Below are 14,416 nucleotides of genomic sequence, written 5' to 3' on the forward strand. Positions count from 1 at the left end.
TGCATCAAGAAAGCCAAAAACCACTCCCACAGGGGTTTTTGTATCATCAGTGGAAGAATTTGTTCTTGCCATGCTTGAAGGTCTGGAAGAAGTTGTTATAAATGGAGAGGAACCTTTGGTCATCCAATAGGGAGAATGAGACACCCTCGTGATCTTGGCCTTAGACTCGGGTATAGGAGGGGGAGTGGAAGGCAGCTGAGGAGGCAGAGACAAACCAACAAACTCAGAGCCGGAATCGTTAGATTCTAAAGAAGAGAAGGAGGATGAACAACAAGAAGACATGGCTTACCAAAATATGGAATGGTTGACTGAGGGACCATTGGCTCTCCTAGGTGCTTTGCACAAGATGCCGAAGCGGTTAGAGAGAATGATCACAAAGTTTGACCCTAACAGCACATTGAAGGCAGAAGATCACTTAGACAATTTGTACCTACAATTGGAGACCCTTGAGGTATGATACGATGATGTTGCATGTAGATTGTTCCCATGTACCTTGGATGGCTACGCAGCAGCGTGGTATCACAGCCTTCCTATCAACTTCATACACAATTGGGGTATGTTCAAACGTATTTTTCTATAAAAATTTGTTGATGACGAGACCCCAGCCATGTTACTCAAAGAATTGAGAAGCCTAAAGATGGAGGGGAAAGAAAAGGTAAAATATTTTAATCCAAGATTTCTTCGCATATTGAATAAGTTTGCAGCAAACACAAAACCTCATGACTCCATCACTATCGATTACTACATGTTTGCACTGCTGAATAACATTGCACAGTTCATCAAACGAGCTGTGAAACCAACACTATTAGAAAACTGCGAAGAGGCAATTATCGTTGAAAAGGACCTATGTGTGATTGGAGTCATCAAGGATGATGAACCAACAAAGGACTCTAGAGGTGCGAGCAGGAAGCCACAGGTTGTGGCAAGCAAGGGTAAGGACAGCGAAACAAGTGATAATGAAACCCTTACTCATCTTGTCAACAATTTGACAACATAAGTGTTTGAGCTCAAGCAACGAACCATTGGCACATCTGCGAGCAGCCGACCGCCTAGACAGAGACAAGGAAGCATGTCATCGAGTAGCAATCGCCTCCCGACTAAAATTGTGTAGAGCTCAGTGTTCCAGCTCAAACAATGCATGAATGATGAATTTTGTTCATTTCATGAAAATGATAACTGGAAAGGGTCTTGTTCGTACTAGAAGTGATTTGCAGGCTCAATATGAAATTGCACACTGGACGTAGCAAGCAGCGCACAGGGATAGTCATGAGATACAGACAATGACGAAGATGTTGCACCTGATGATGCATCAAGCTATGGGAATGTGGTAAACATGTATCAATGCTCGCAAGCCGCGTAGAAGACAAACACCGAGAAGAAACCCCAAAATAAAAATGATCGTTACAATATTAGAAGTAAAAGGGCTCCCCCTACACTTGGGGAAGTGAAACAAAATCTTGAACTACGGAGGAAGGTTGATCAATCAACCGTCCATAAGCATAAAACGCAAAGCAAGACTGAGAATACAGCAGCAGACAAGAGTACGTCCATGAGCAAAAAACTGCTGACCACTCCGTCGAACAACATGAATACTAGTCTTACCCCGGACATCTCGGTGAGTCTATTGCTCTGGATTACAACATTGTGGAAGACATGAAGAAAACTCATGCAAACATCAGTTTGTTTGAATTGGCTAAGATCCAGAGTTAGCGGGACATTATGTTGTGCACACTGGGGAAGAAATCAACGGACAACGCAGCCTCTACCAGCAAGGGAGAAAGCACACCTCCCAGATCACTTTCAACTGTGCTAAATGATGAGCACCAATTTTTGGTAACAAATTGGGCTCATTTGGCCTACTTACCTTGCTCAACCCTTCATCTTCTATCACTTATGCATTCATTTCTTGGTATATTCGTGTTATTTGTAGGAAGAAGGGTAGGCATTATATCTATGTGGCTAATACATGATGATTTCAGGTTTTTTGGCATTAAAGGGAGCAAAGACCACACAGAAGGAGACAAGGAGACAGCAAAGGTGGCATTGCAGGTTTATAGGGAGGTTGTCTACAGCCTTAAATAACCTCCCTCGTGATCTCCACCCTAACTCCGAGCTCCAACAACTCTCCCCACCGAGCTTAAAGGCAGCCAACAGGTTCTATAGGAACAACAGTTTAACTTTTAGCTGGACAGCCGAGCTCCATTAATTGAGGAAGCCAGCTTGATCCTCATCTTATATAAATATTAAGGCCGTAGCCTTTGATAGCAGCTTTTTGAAATTTTGAACTACTATTGCAATTTCTAAGCACGAGCTATAGCTCGGTTTTTGCTCTTTGTAAGCCAGTTTTGGCATGTCATTAGACTCATGATTATTCAATAAAGACATGCAGCTTTTGATCCAATTCTGAGTTTTTAAGGGAGTTATAGCTCTCAGGTTAGGGCCCAACCTGAGAGCAATAGACCTCCTCTTCTTTGTATTGTTACTTGTCTTTCTTTTCAGCACTTTATTCCTCTATTTTGACATGCATTTAGAATTTACAGTCTACTGATTTGATTTCTTTTATGTGATTGAGTAGGATTAGTTTATGGTTCAAGTGCTTTTAGTTGCTTAGATTAGAGTAAGAGGATCATCATTCATTCGAGCTTCAAGAAAAGGCTGATAGTGCACTCACTGCCATCTCTGTTTAGAGATTGGGGGTGTAGACCGTACTAGCCACCAAAAACGCAGTCATACACTTTCATTCAAGCTGCAACACAGTCATTTCAATTGTAGGTCCATCCATGCATTCTGATCTTGAGCAGTACTTCGTCATTCCAACTCCATGCATGGTTTTTCTCTAAAGTTTACATTGTTGTTCATTAATTTAATAACACAGTTAGGATAAGTTGATGAATTCTTGGTTTTGTGCAGATTTGTTTCCTTTACACTGCGTGCATCACTCTGTTATCTTCTTCTTCTTCTCAACCGCGTCTAAAGCCACCTACCCAACCTCTGTTCAGATCGTTTGCCTTCCAACACTTCCACTGTTCACGTAGCTCCATCTTTTTGGACTTTTCATTGCCTCCACCCTTCCATTCTCCAACCAGCTGCACCCACTCTTTCCTCATCTCATATCTCTGTCCCTGAACCATCATAGGCTCCCTCTCCATCCTACCTATCCACCCATACAACTCCTCCACTCTTCCATCACCCAACACTCCAACCACAGAACATCCTGTAGAAGTTAGCAGCCTTCCTGTAGAAATCCCAAGCTTCCTGTAGGATCCCCTGCAGACATCCTGTAGAAACCTGTAACCTCGGTTGCCGAGCACCTGAACGTTGTGGACTTCTATGGAATGATGTTCTGGATCCTCTGGAACCTCTCCTAGCCCTCCTAACCTTTCCCAAGCTTTCTTTCCTTCGAACTACCCCTGCACAGTCAAACCCTAATAAGAAACAAAATCATAATAACTCCAAACCACTTAAGCAAAAATACAAAAACAATGTTCTTTTCAGTAGAAGTAGCTTAGTTTCATGCATCTCATATCACTAGAAGTAATGGCATCATTTCTAGAAGTTTGCACACCCACCATTGGATCATAGAGATTAGACTAGTCAGATTAGGGTTTACTAGGGTTTCCCTGTTTTGTTGGCTTTCAGTTCATTATTGCAAGGTAGGTTAATCTCCTTTGAGGTAGTCTTCGTCCATCATTTAGAAAGCTTCTTCTGAGAGCATATAGAAGTTGGCTTGAGCCCTAGTAGACTTGTGCCAGCTGACCTAGTGACAGCTGCGGCAAGAGCTAGTACTTGTGCATACAGCACCGTCGCTTCCAAGTTTGTTACGAACTACCGGGTTGATAAAATTAGAGATAGGAAGCTCCAAGAGTTGTAGCATTATTGCTACAATACTGGAGCCCACCATCTTTTTGGCGCCATTGCCGGGGAAGCGTCAGAGTATTAGTAATTGTTGCTTTTCTTCTATTTTCTTACTCTTGCCTTCTGCTAAGTAGTTTATTTCATTTCCATTCTGCAAAAGTAGCATAGACATTTCCTGCTTTCATAGATTAGCATTTCCTGCTTTCATAGATTAGCATTTCCTGCTTTCATAGATTAGCATTTCCTGCTTTCATAGATTAGCATTTCATTTCTGCAAGCGTAGATTAGTGTTTCAATTCTGCAAGCGTAGACTAGCATTTCCATTCCTGCAATTTCATTTGAGCAAAGTAGATTAGTTCTTTCCTGCCTTCAGTTTAATTCTGCATCTTTATAGTTAGTTGTAGATCAATCTGTTTCAGTTTTGCAGGTACCACAGAAAAACAAAAGCAATCAAAAAAGTCTTTCCATTTCATGCCTCGTAGGAATCGAGATAAAACAGGCAAATTCTTACCCAACACCCCCACCACATCACTGAGTCACCCTTCTCTCTTCTTCGGTGATAGTGATCCAGAAGAACCTATAGGTGAACCTCCTGAGATATACGAAGATCCTATAGCAAAAGAAGAATTAGAGACCATCCCATCTGAAGCTATGGCTGACAATAGAAGAGAAGATGAGAGAATAGAAGGTGCCTTCCCCATCCGAGAGACCAATGGAGAGATGAAAATGAAGAACATTAGCCCCTCCTCCTTACCTCACTTCCATGGACTGACTACTGAAGATCCTGATACCTTCCTGTTTGAGTTTGTTGTCCTTTGTAGAACCTATGACTATACTGAAGATGAGCAGAAGCCGAAACTCTTCCCTTCCACTCTTAAGGATGTAGCATTACGCTGGTTCATGGGCTTACCTTGGAATAGTATCACCACTTGGGCTCAGATGCAGCAAGTTGTCAATACCAAGTACAGGGATTACTGTAGGTCCAAGGAAACCAAGGGAGAAATCTTTCGGATGACCATGGGAAATGATGAGTCCTTAGAGGATTATGAGGAGAGGTTCCAACTTAGCTATAAGCGGGCCAGGTGCACACTTGACCCTGAATCCCTCAAGTTGGTCCTGCTCCGAGGAGTCCCTGAAGACCTCTTAGATACCCTTCACATGTTAGCTGGGGGGGACATTTACCAACTGCCTTATGAGGACATCAAGACTGTGTTTAGAAACCACTCCAGGGCAGCTCGGAAACGAGGTAGAGGAAACCTCCTCTCAACTGGTGTCCCTTTCTCCAAACATGAGTTTGCAAATCAATTGGAAGATCTTAAGAGTGAGGTGAGACAGACCATTGCCATGCAGCTGGACACATTCAGGATCCAACAAAAGAAGGAAGAAGTTGAGAGAGCCTTGGCTATCTTCTGCCCTAGATGTACCAGGAGACACCCTAAGAACGAATGTCCATTGCATTCAGTTGAAGTGTGTTTCGTTTGTGAGGAGGACCATCCCACAAACCAATGTCCAACCTTACCTGGATTTAAAGCCCTGTACAAAGGGACAGAAGATCCCACTGAACCTCTCTATTACCTCAACCAAAGGAGGCCACAAGGACCTAGAACTTACCAGCAGGGGATGCAAGGGGCACCTCAAGCTTATTACAGCCCCAACCAATCGACTCCTATGCCTTCCTGGGGTCCCCCTGCTCATCCTTCCTGGTCTATGCCTCCTCCATGGTCTTATCCACCTCAGTACCCTACTCAACCCACTACTCATTCTTATCACTCACAGGCCCAGCCACAGCCTCAGTGGAATGCACCTCAGTCGGGGTGGAGGCCCCAATACAACACTCCTCCTGCCATTTTGCCTCCACCACCAGTTCAACCTCAACCATTACCTCCTGCTCCTCCAAGGCAACCTCAAATACCTGCTCAACCGAACCCGAACCCCAACAATAGACAGGCCCAGCAGGTATACACTGGGGAAACATCATGCCCTACTTATGTTGTGGAGATCCAGGAGATCAATCTTCGATCTGGCAAGACTCTTCCAGATCGCCAACCTCCTCCCCCAGAGGATGAGGAAGATAAAAAGGAAAGTGAACCAAAGGCTATTCCATCCTTTCCTGAGAGACTAACAACCACCACACAACCCAACCCAGAGGAGGATGAGCTTCTGGGTGAGCTCAAGCAGTTGTGTGTAAAAATACCACTTCTCCAAGCCATCAAGGATGTGCCAATATACAAAAAACTGGTTAAGGAAAAGTGTTTCAAACACCCAGGCAGGCGAAAGAGAGATGCTTCAACCATCAATGTCTTAGGACAACTGTCTGACCTTATGTTAGGACAAGTCATCTGCCCAAAGTATCTAGATCCTGGGAGTCCTGTAGTAGATGTCCACATCAATGGCATCATCATACCTCACACTTTGATTGATTTGGGGGCTGCCATTAATGTGATGACCAGGGACACCATGCTCAAGCTCAATCTTCAGGGTTCCTTGAGGAAGACCTCGACAGTTCTGCAACTTGCAGATCGCTCCACTGTGACTCCCGAAGGGATTGTGGAGGATGTCTTGGTCTTTGTCGACTCTTGGGAATACCCTGCATATTTTTTGGTTCTGCAACCCAAGGCAAAGCTTACTGGATATCCTCTTATTTTGGGAAGGCCTTGGTTAGCCACTACAGATGCTTACATAAGTTGTCGTGCAGGAAATATGACCATCAAAAATGGTCCTATGTCCAAGCAGCTAGTCCTATATCCTCCTGCCCAACCTTCCTTAGAGCATGACTCACCACTTTGGTTGGAGGAAGGAGATGAGGATGAAGTGTACTCAGCACCTTTGTGCACTCTAGATACCACCAGAAGAGACCCCCCAACCGAGGATGACTTGATTGAGACCTTGATCCAGAATCCACCTTCCACTGCACTATCCTTAGAGAAATTGGTGGAGGATGCCCGAGCCAGCACCCTAGTGGATCTTTGTACGACCAACCCTGTCACTCCCAGAGTCAAGAATGTGGAGTTCGGCCCTGAGAGAACGTTAAAGATCAGCTCCTCCCTATCTCCTTCCCAGGAAAAGGAGCTGTGTAACCTGTTGGCTAGTCACCTAGATGCTTTTGCTTGGAGCTATAAGGAGATGAAAGGAGTCCATCCCTCGGTCTGTACCCATCACATATACATCAAAGAGGGTTGTAAACCGGTTAGGCAGCCTCAGAGGAGAATGAATCCAGCCCTTAAGGACATTGTCAAGGAAGAACTGCAAAAATTGTTGGATGCCGGATTCATTTACCCCATCTCAGATAGTGAATGGGTGTCCCCTCTGGTGTTGGTTCCCAAGAAAAATGGGAAGTGGAGAATCTATGTGGACTACCGAGAACTGAACAAAGCTACCAAGAAAGACCATTTCCCTCTACCTTTCATAGATCAAGTGTTGGATGGACTGGCAGGAAAGAAGTTCTTCTCTTTCCTGGATGGGTTTAGCGGGTACAACCAGATGCAAATCAGCCCGGAAGACCAAGATAAGACCACCTTCACTTGCCCTTGGGGTACCTTTGCCTACCGAGTTCTTCCCTTTGGGCTATGCAATGCTCCTGCTACCTTCCAGAGAGCTATCTTGAGCATCTTCTCGGAGCTGGTCCATGATGCAGTGGAAATCTATATGGATGACTTCACTCCTTATGGGGCCAATTTCCAAGAAGCATTGTCCAATCTGGGAAAAGTCCTAACCAAATGCATTGAGATGAACCTATCCCTTAGTCCTGAAAAATGTGAATTCCTGATGACTGAAGGGACCGTGTTAGGCCATACCATTTCTTGCCAGGGGTTACAGGTGGATCCTAACAAAATTGCTCTCATCAAGAAGGTTCCACCTCCTCAAAAGGTAAGGGATGTTCGGAGTTTCTTAGGATTAGCAGGGTATTACAGGAGATTCATTAAGGACTTCAGCAAGCTAACCTCACCATTGTTTGGCCTGTTGGCAAAAGATGTGGAATTTAAGTGGACTGATGATTGTCAGAGGGCTTTGAAGGAATTAAAGGACAAGTTGGTGTCAGCCCCAATCCTGAGAGGTCCAAACTGGGCCCTACCTTTCCACATCCACACTGATGCCTCGAACAAAGCCATAGGTGCAGCTTTAGGACAAATAGAACAAAAACTTCCATATGCCATTTACTTTGTTAGTAAAAACTTGTCTAAAGCTGAGCTGAATTACACTGTAACTGAGAAAGAGTTTTTGGCTGTGGTCCATGCACTGAACAAGTTCCGACACTATATCACTGGCTATCAAACATTTGTACATACAGACCATGCTGCCATTAGATATTTAATGAATAAACCAGATGTGAATGCTCATATTATTAGATGGTTACTTTTGTTGCAACAGTTTGATTTGACCATTGTTGACAAACCAGGTAAAGAAAATGTTGTTGCTGACTTTTTATCTAGATTGGATTTGTCTGCAGATGAGGATGGAACGGTGGATGACCAGATGCCTGATGAACATCTGTTTTCTATCTCAGCACTCTCTCCATGGTTTGCTGATATAGCAAACTACCTTGTTTCAACACAGTTCCCTCCGCATCTATCTTCAAGAGAGAAGAGCAGAATCATCAGAAAAAGTGCCTCATTTACTTGGATCGGAGGCAATCTGTTCAAGCTTGGCCCCGATCAGATCTTAAGGCGTTGTGTAAGGGAGGAGGAAATCTTTGATGTCCTCCTCACCTGTCATGATGGGCCTTGTGGGGACATTTTGTAGCAAAGAGGACTGCCTTCAAGATCTTGCAGGCAGGCTACTATTGGCCCACACGTCATCAAGATGTCAGAAGATATATCAGCCAATGTGACCAATGCCAAAGAATGGGGAAACCGACTCAAAGGGATGAGATTCCTCTCCAACCTCAAGTGACTCTTGAACCATTTGAGAAGTGGGGCATGGAATTTTTGGGTCCAATCAACCCTCCTTCGAGGCAAAGGTCTTACATCATTGTGTGTACTGACTACCTGACAAAGTGGGCAGAGACTAAAGCAATCAAAGCAGCAACAGAAGAAAAGGTGGCCGAGTTCTTAAGAGAAACATCTTCTACAAGTTTGGCTACCCAAGAGAGATGGTCACTGATCAAGGGAGCCAGTTCACATCCAACTTAGTTGAAGACTTACTAGCTCACCACAAGATCAAGCATAGGACTTCCACCCGCTATCACCCTCAAGCAAATGGGCAGGTGGAAGTCACTAATAGAGCATTAGAAGGGATCTTGACTAAGGTGGTGAGTAGCAGCAGAAAGGACTGGGCAGATCGCCTGGTTGAGGCCACATGGGCTTACAACACCACCTGGAAGACCACCACCGACTTCACACCTTATGAGCTGGTCTATGGGAAGAAAGCTTTGCTGTCCATTGAGTTTAAATACAACACTTTGAGGATGGCAGCTCAGCTGGATCTAGATCTCAGCCATGCACAACAAGAAAGGTTATTGCAGCTGAATGGACTGGATGAGCACCGAATGCAGGCCCTCCTTCACTCAGAAGTGGTTCAACTTCAGAGAAAGGTGTGGCATGACCAACATCTCCATGAGAAGCAATTCCAGCCTGGAGATTGGGCTTTGTTGTATGACTCCAGATACAAATATTTCAAGGGAAAGATGAGAACCAGATGGCTAGGACCATATGCAGTGGAAAAATGTCATGACAGTGGATCTGTGCTTATTCGGACCATTGATGAGGAAGCCATCCCCATGCTTGTCAATGGGCATAGATTGAAGATCTACAGGAAGCCTCTCTCAAGACAAGAGTTCATCAAAACTATGGAGAAATCAGTATTGGTCATAGAGAAGGGTTCTGCCTCTCCTTTGGGCATACCCTGAAAGATCTAAAAAAAAAAAAGAAAAAGAAAAAATAATAATAAAGATCCTTGGGTGAAAACCTCTCTGAGGTGCCCAAGGCAGGTGGTAGGGGTGAAAACCTCATTGAGGCGCCCCTATTGTCTTTCAAAAAAAAAAAAAAAGAGATTGGAAAAACATCCTTGAGTGAAAACCTCTTTGAGGCGCTTAAGGCAGATGTCAAGGGTGAAAACCTCAATGAGGCGCCCCTGTTATCTTTCAAAAAAAAAAAAAAGAGAAAAAAAGAAGAAAAAACAAGGTCAGCAGATTCATAATGTAAAATTGCATGCAGATTGCAGGTGTTCTATGGAGGAGAGGAAGCCTCTCAACTCAGAGCTTAGGATCCTTATCATGCTGTCAGGAGACCTCACCAGCACCTCCTCCAAGAATACTCATTTTCTACAAGGTATGTGCAATTTGATTACAGCTTGAGTCTTCTACAGGAAGACGCAGATTTTCTACAGGAAGATGTAGATTTTCTACAGGAAGGTGCAGACTCTCTACAGGAAACACAACCTTTCTACAGGAAGCTCTGTATTTCTACAGGAAACTTCCTGTAGAAGCCCAGGACGGTCCAGAATCCATGTTATGAGAAGATCTAACGACTAAGGATCGGTTTGGACGCATGCAAGCTATTGTTATCTCCCTTGCACATTGTTGTCACCTCGTCCTGCCATCCTTGTCGATATGCAACGAAGTTACCTGCACCAGCAAAGCAAATTGATGAGTTCTCAGGAAAAGCAAGTTTTAAATGAAAAAAACTCTGAGATCTCATACCATATCCGTCCTAGTCATCCAGAAGCCATGGGAGCGTGATCGGGAGGCCAGATCCTTCATCGTGCAGCATGCACCCAAGGAGGAAGAACTGTTACAAGAAATCCTGTGGGAGTCCTGTAACAGTTAAGCCCGCTAGAGTGTATACTATTCACAGCGCTGGCCATATGCAATGAACGCGGACGCATGCAGCCAAGCATCAACTCCATCGTCGGCAGCCTGTAAACGTGAACCTCCGGGCCTGTGGAAATTCACCAGCAGCAGGTAGATCCATTCATCATCGTCCAAAACCCGAGAAATCGTGTTGCAGCCGCGCAGGTAAGTGTCTCGACCCTTTCTTCCGTCAGATCGCATGAATTTTACTTTGAATTGTTTGCAAAGTGTAAAGTGAATGGGTTGAGTGGCTATATGGCCAGTTGACTGGCCACGTCGACCGGTTAATGGTCCAGTCAGATGTTTGGGTGGCGGCCGTGACCAAAGGAATGATCAGCACACACGTGAGAACAATCCCCGTCGAAAAAAATGGATTTAGCAGAAGAAACGGCGGCGGATCTGCTGGAGGGATGATGCGGTAGTAAGTGAACGCGCAGTCAAATGATGGAATGACGTCATCCAACGGTCCGGCGAGGACAGATCACCCCCACGCCATGGATACCGCCGATTCAAATCTAATCGGCTAGATTGGCCGCATGCATTTATCATTCACCGTTCGAACCTCGAGTACACATTCATATCTCTCTGCAGTTCGAAACTCCAAGCCTTTGGCTATCAAAACGGCTGTGAAGCACCACCGAGAGAGCAGACCAACTGCAGTCTTCCCCAGGAATCACGCGTTGCTCCTACAGGTAAGCTGCTCCTACAGGAAAGTTGTTTCTACAGGAAGGCGGGCTCCTCACGTAAAAAGGTGGAAGATAAAAAGGTAACCCTGAACTCTCCATGCAATTGGTTTTTAAAGGTGGCAGGATCGTCGTCTACAGTCTGGTTGTAGGAAATGGTCGAAATTGTTGTCTGCTGTGCATAGACTGTCGTTCTACAGGATGTCAGTGAATTAAAATGCGTTAAGGTTCTCAGGGATAAGTTTTGGGATTATTTGCATGACGGAAGCGTAATTCTACGCTCTGTCCCAATAAGCTAAACTTATTGCGCATTCGCCACCTCTAGCAACAGTTTTTATCATGCCGGGTGGGTTTATTAGACAGGAACCCACTGATTCATCAAAATTAAGAGAAAACCCGGAGATGGTAGCGCTCTTCACACGGGCACAATGGATATCCTTTTGTGACAAGTTGCAGGGTCATGACGACGAAGTGGCAGAAGAATTTTTACAAGCCTTGAGGCCGAAATCCAAAACACTGGCCACCGTGAACTTCAGGGGCCTAAACCTCAAGCTCACCCCGCAGTATATCAGTCGAATTACTGAACTTCCAATGGGTTTGCCATGGAATAAGGAAGAAAGGAAGTTGACCCAGCAGGCAAAGAAAGAATTCTTTCCACCTGAGGAGGAATTCACGGAGGACAAAAATGGGGTGCGAAGAACCAGCTTTCTGCCACCATGGAATGAAGTTAGCCTGCAAATCATGAAGTATATAACCTGTGAAGGTCGTTTTAGCATCATGTACGCGTATCACTTCAGGTTGCTCACTGAATTGAGACACCATATTGATCTTCCTGTAGAAAATAAACTGAGCATTCCTTATTTCCTGCTACAGTCTCTAATTGAGTGTGCCACAAAGTTAAAAGAAGGCATACCAGATCAGGTAGCCCACCATGGGTTGATCAAACTTCTTGTGGAGGATGCGCTTCATTCATATAAGGTTCCCCTCTCATGGGAATCATTCAGAAATTTGACAAGAGATGGAGACATAAGGATGTTGACTGAAGAAACGGGTTCCTCCAGCAGTGAGGAAGAAGAAGTAGTGGCCGCGGAAAAGAAAGAAACAGGCCAGAAGACCCCGACCACAGTGCAGAAGAAAGAACAAAGGAGGAAGCACGAGAAAAAGGATGCTGAGGAAAAAGGTGACACACCCATTTTGTCAGCAAGAGAGAAAAGGTTGCAGAGCAGAACGGACAAAGCTAAGAAGGTCCACATCAGCACAAGTACCTCATCAGCACCCGCAACCAAACCAAAAAGCAAAACCCATGCAGCAAAGCAAGCCAAGGTGGTGACACCTGTGTCTACAGGAAAGCAGAAATAGGCTTCTACAGGAAGCCCGAAAACAGAAAAAGGGTCTTCTACAGGAAGACCGAAAATTATTGAAAAAGGGGCTTCTACAGGAAGCCCGAAAATTACCAAAACAGGGGCTTCTATAGGAAGCCCGAAATTGGCTAAAACAGGGTCTTCTACAGGAAGCCCTGAAAAGGTGAAACCCAAGGAGAAGAAGGCAGACATTCTAGCAAGGGAGGCAGCAGCTGTACTAGCTGGCCTCAGCACGCCACCTAAGCCAAAAGAAAAGAGAAAGAGGGAGACCCCTCTATACTCCGAAGTTCGAAGAAGTTCGAGAATAAAGACGGGCAAGCCACAGCCCCCATCCAGCAGCCAAGTCACTACAGGGGATGCCCCTACTTCACCCAGTGAGAGGTCCCCCTCGAAGATATCGGTCACCTACGAGAAGGGGAGCCCAAAAGCAACTACTTGGAAAAGAAGGATAGACCAATCGCCTTCAAAAGCCCGGCTCAAGGTCAAGGAAACAGAGAAGAGGGAAGGAGCGGCACCCTCATCGCCACCAAGGGCAGAACAGGCAGAGCCACCAAGAGTAGGGAAGAAAGACCATATTCCAGAGCCTAGTTCTCGGCCAAGGACAAGGAGCTGGGGCAAAATTGCTCAAGGATGAGCAAATATTTTAGCTGGGGGGTGATGATGAGCCCCAATTTTTGGTAACAAATTGGGCTCATTTGGCCTACTTACCTTGCTCAACCCTTCATCTTCTATCACTTATGCATTCATTTCTTGGTATATTCGTGTTATTTGTAGGAAGAAGGGCAGGCATTATATCTATGTGGCTAATACATGATGATTTCAGGTTTTTTGGCATTAAAGGGAGCAAAGACCACGCAGAAGGAGACAAGGAGACAGCAAAGGTGGCATTGCAGGTTTATAGGGAGGTTGTCTACAGCCATAAATAACCTCCCTCGTGATCTCCACCCTAACTCCGAGCTCCAACAGCTCTCCCCACCGAGCTTAAAGGCAGCCAACAGGTTCTACAGGAACAGCAGTTTACAGCAGTTTAACTTTTAGTTGGACAGTCGAGCTCCATTAATTGAGGAAGCCAGTTTGATCCTCATCTTGTATAAATATTAAGGCCGTAGCCTTTGATAGGAGCTTTTTGAACTTTTGAACTACTGTTTCCATTTCTAAGCACGAGCTACAGCTCGGTTTTTGCTCTTTGTAAGCCAGTTTTGGCATGTCATTAGACTCATGATTATTCAATAAAGACAGGCAGATTTTGATCCAATTCTGAGTTTTTAAGGGAGCTATAGCTCTCAGGTTAGGGCCCAACCTGAGAGCAATAGACCTCCTCTTCTTTGTATTGTTACTTGTCTTTCTTTTCAGCACTTTATTCCTCTGTTTTGACATGCATTTAGAATTTACAGTCTGCTGATTTGATTTCTTTTATGTGATTGAGTAGGATTAGTTTATGGTTCAAGTGCTTTTAGTTGCTTAGATTAGAGTAAGAGGATCATCATTCATTCGAGCTTCAAGAAAAGGCTGATAGTGCACTCACTGCCATCTCTATTTAGAGATTGGGGGTGTAGATCGTACTAGCCACCAAAAACGCAATCATACACTTTCATTCAAGCTGCAACACAGTCATTTCAATTGTAGGTCCATCCATGCATTCTGATCTTGAGCAGTACTTCGTCATTCCAACTCCATGCACGGTTTTTCTCTGAAGTTTACATTGCTGTTCGTTAATTTAATAACACAGT

The sequence above is a fragment of the Pinus tabuliformis genome, chromosome 4_2 (genome assembly GCF_031772625.1).
Source record: "Pinus tabuliformis cultivar Carrire ecotype Pingquan chromosome 4_2, CPIR1, whole genome shotgun sequence".
Taxonomy (NCBI): Eukaryota; Viridiplantae; Streptophyta; class Pinopsida; order Pinales; family Pinaceae; genus Pinus; species Pinus tabuliformis.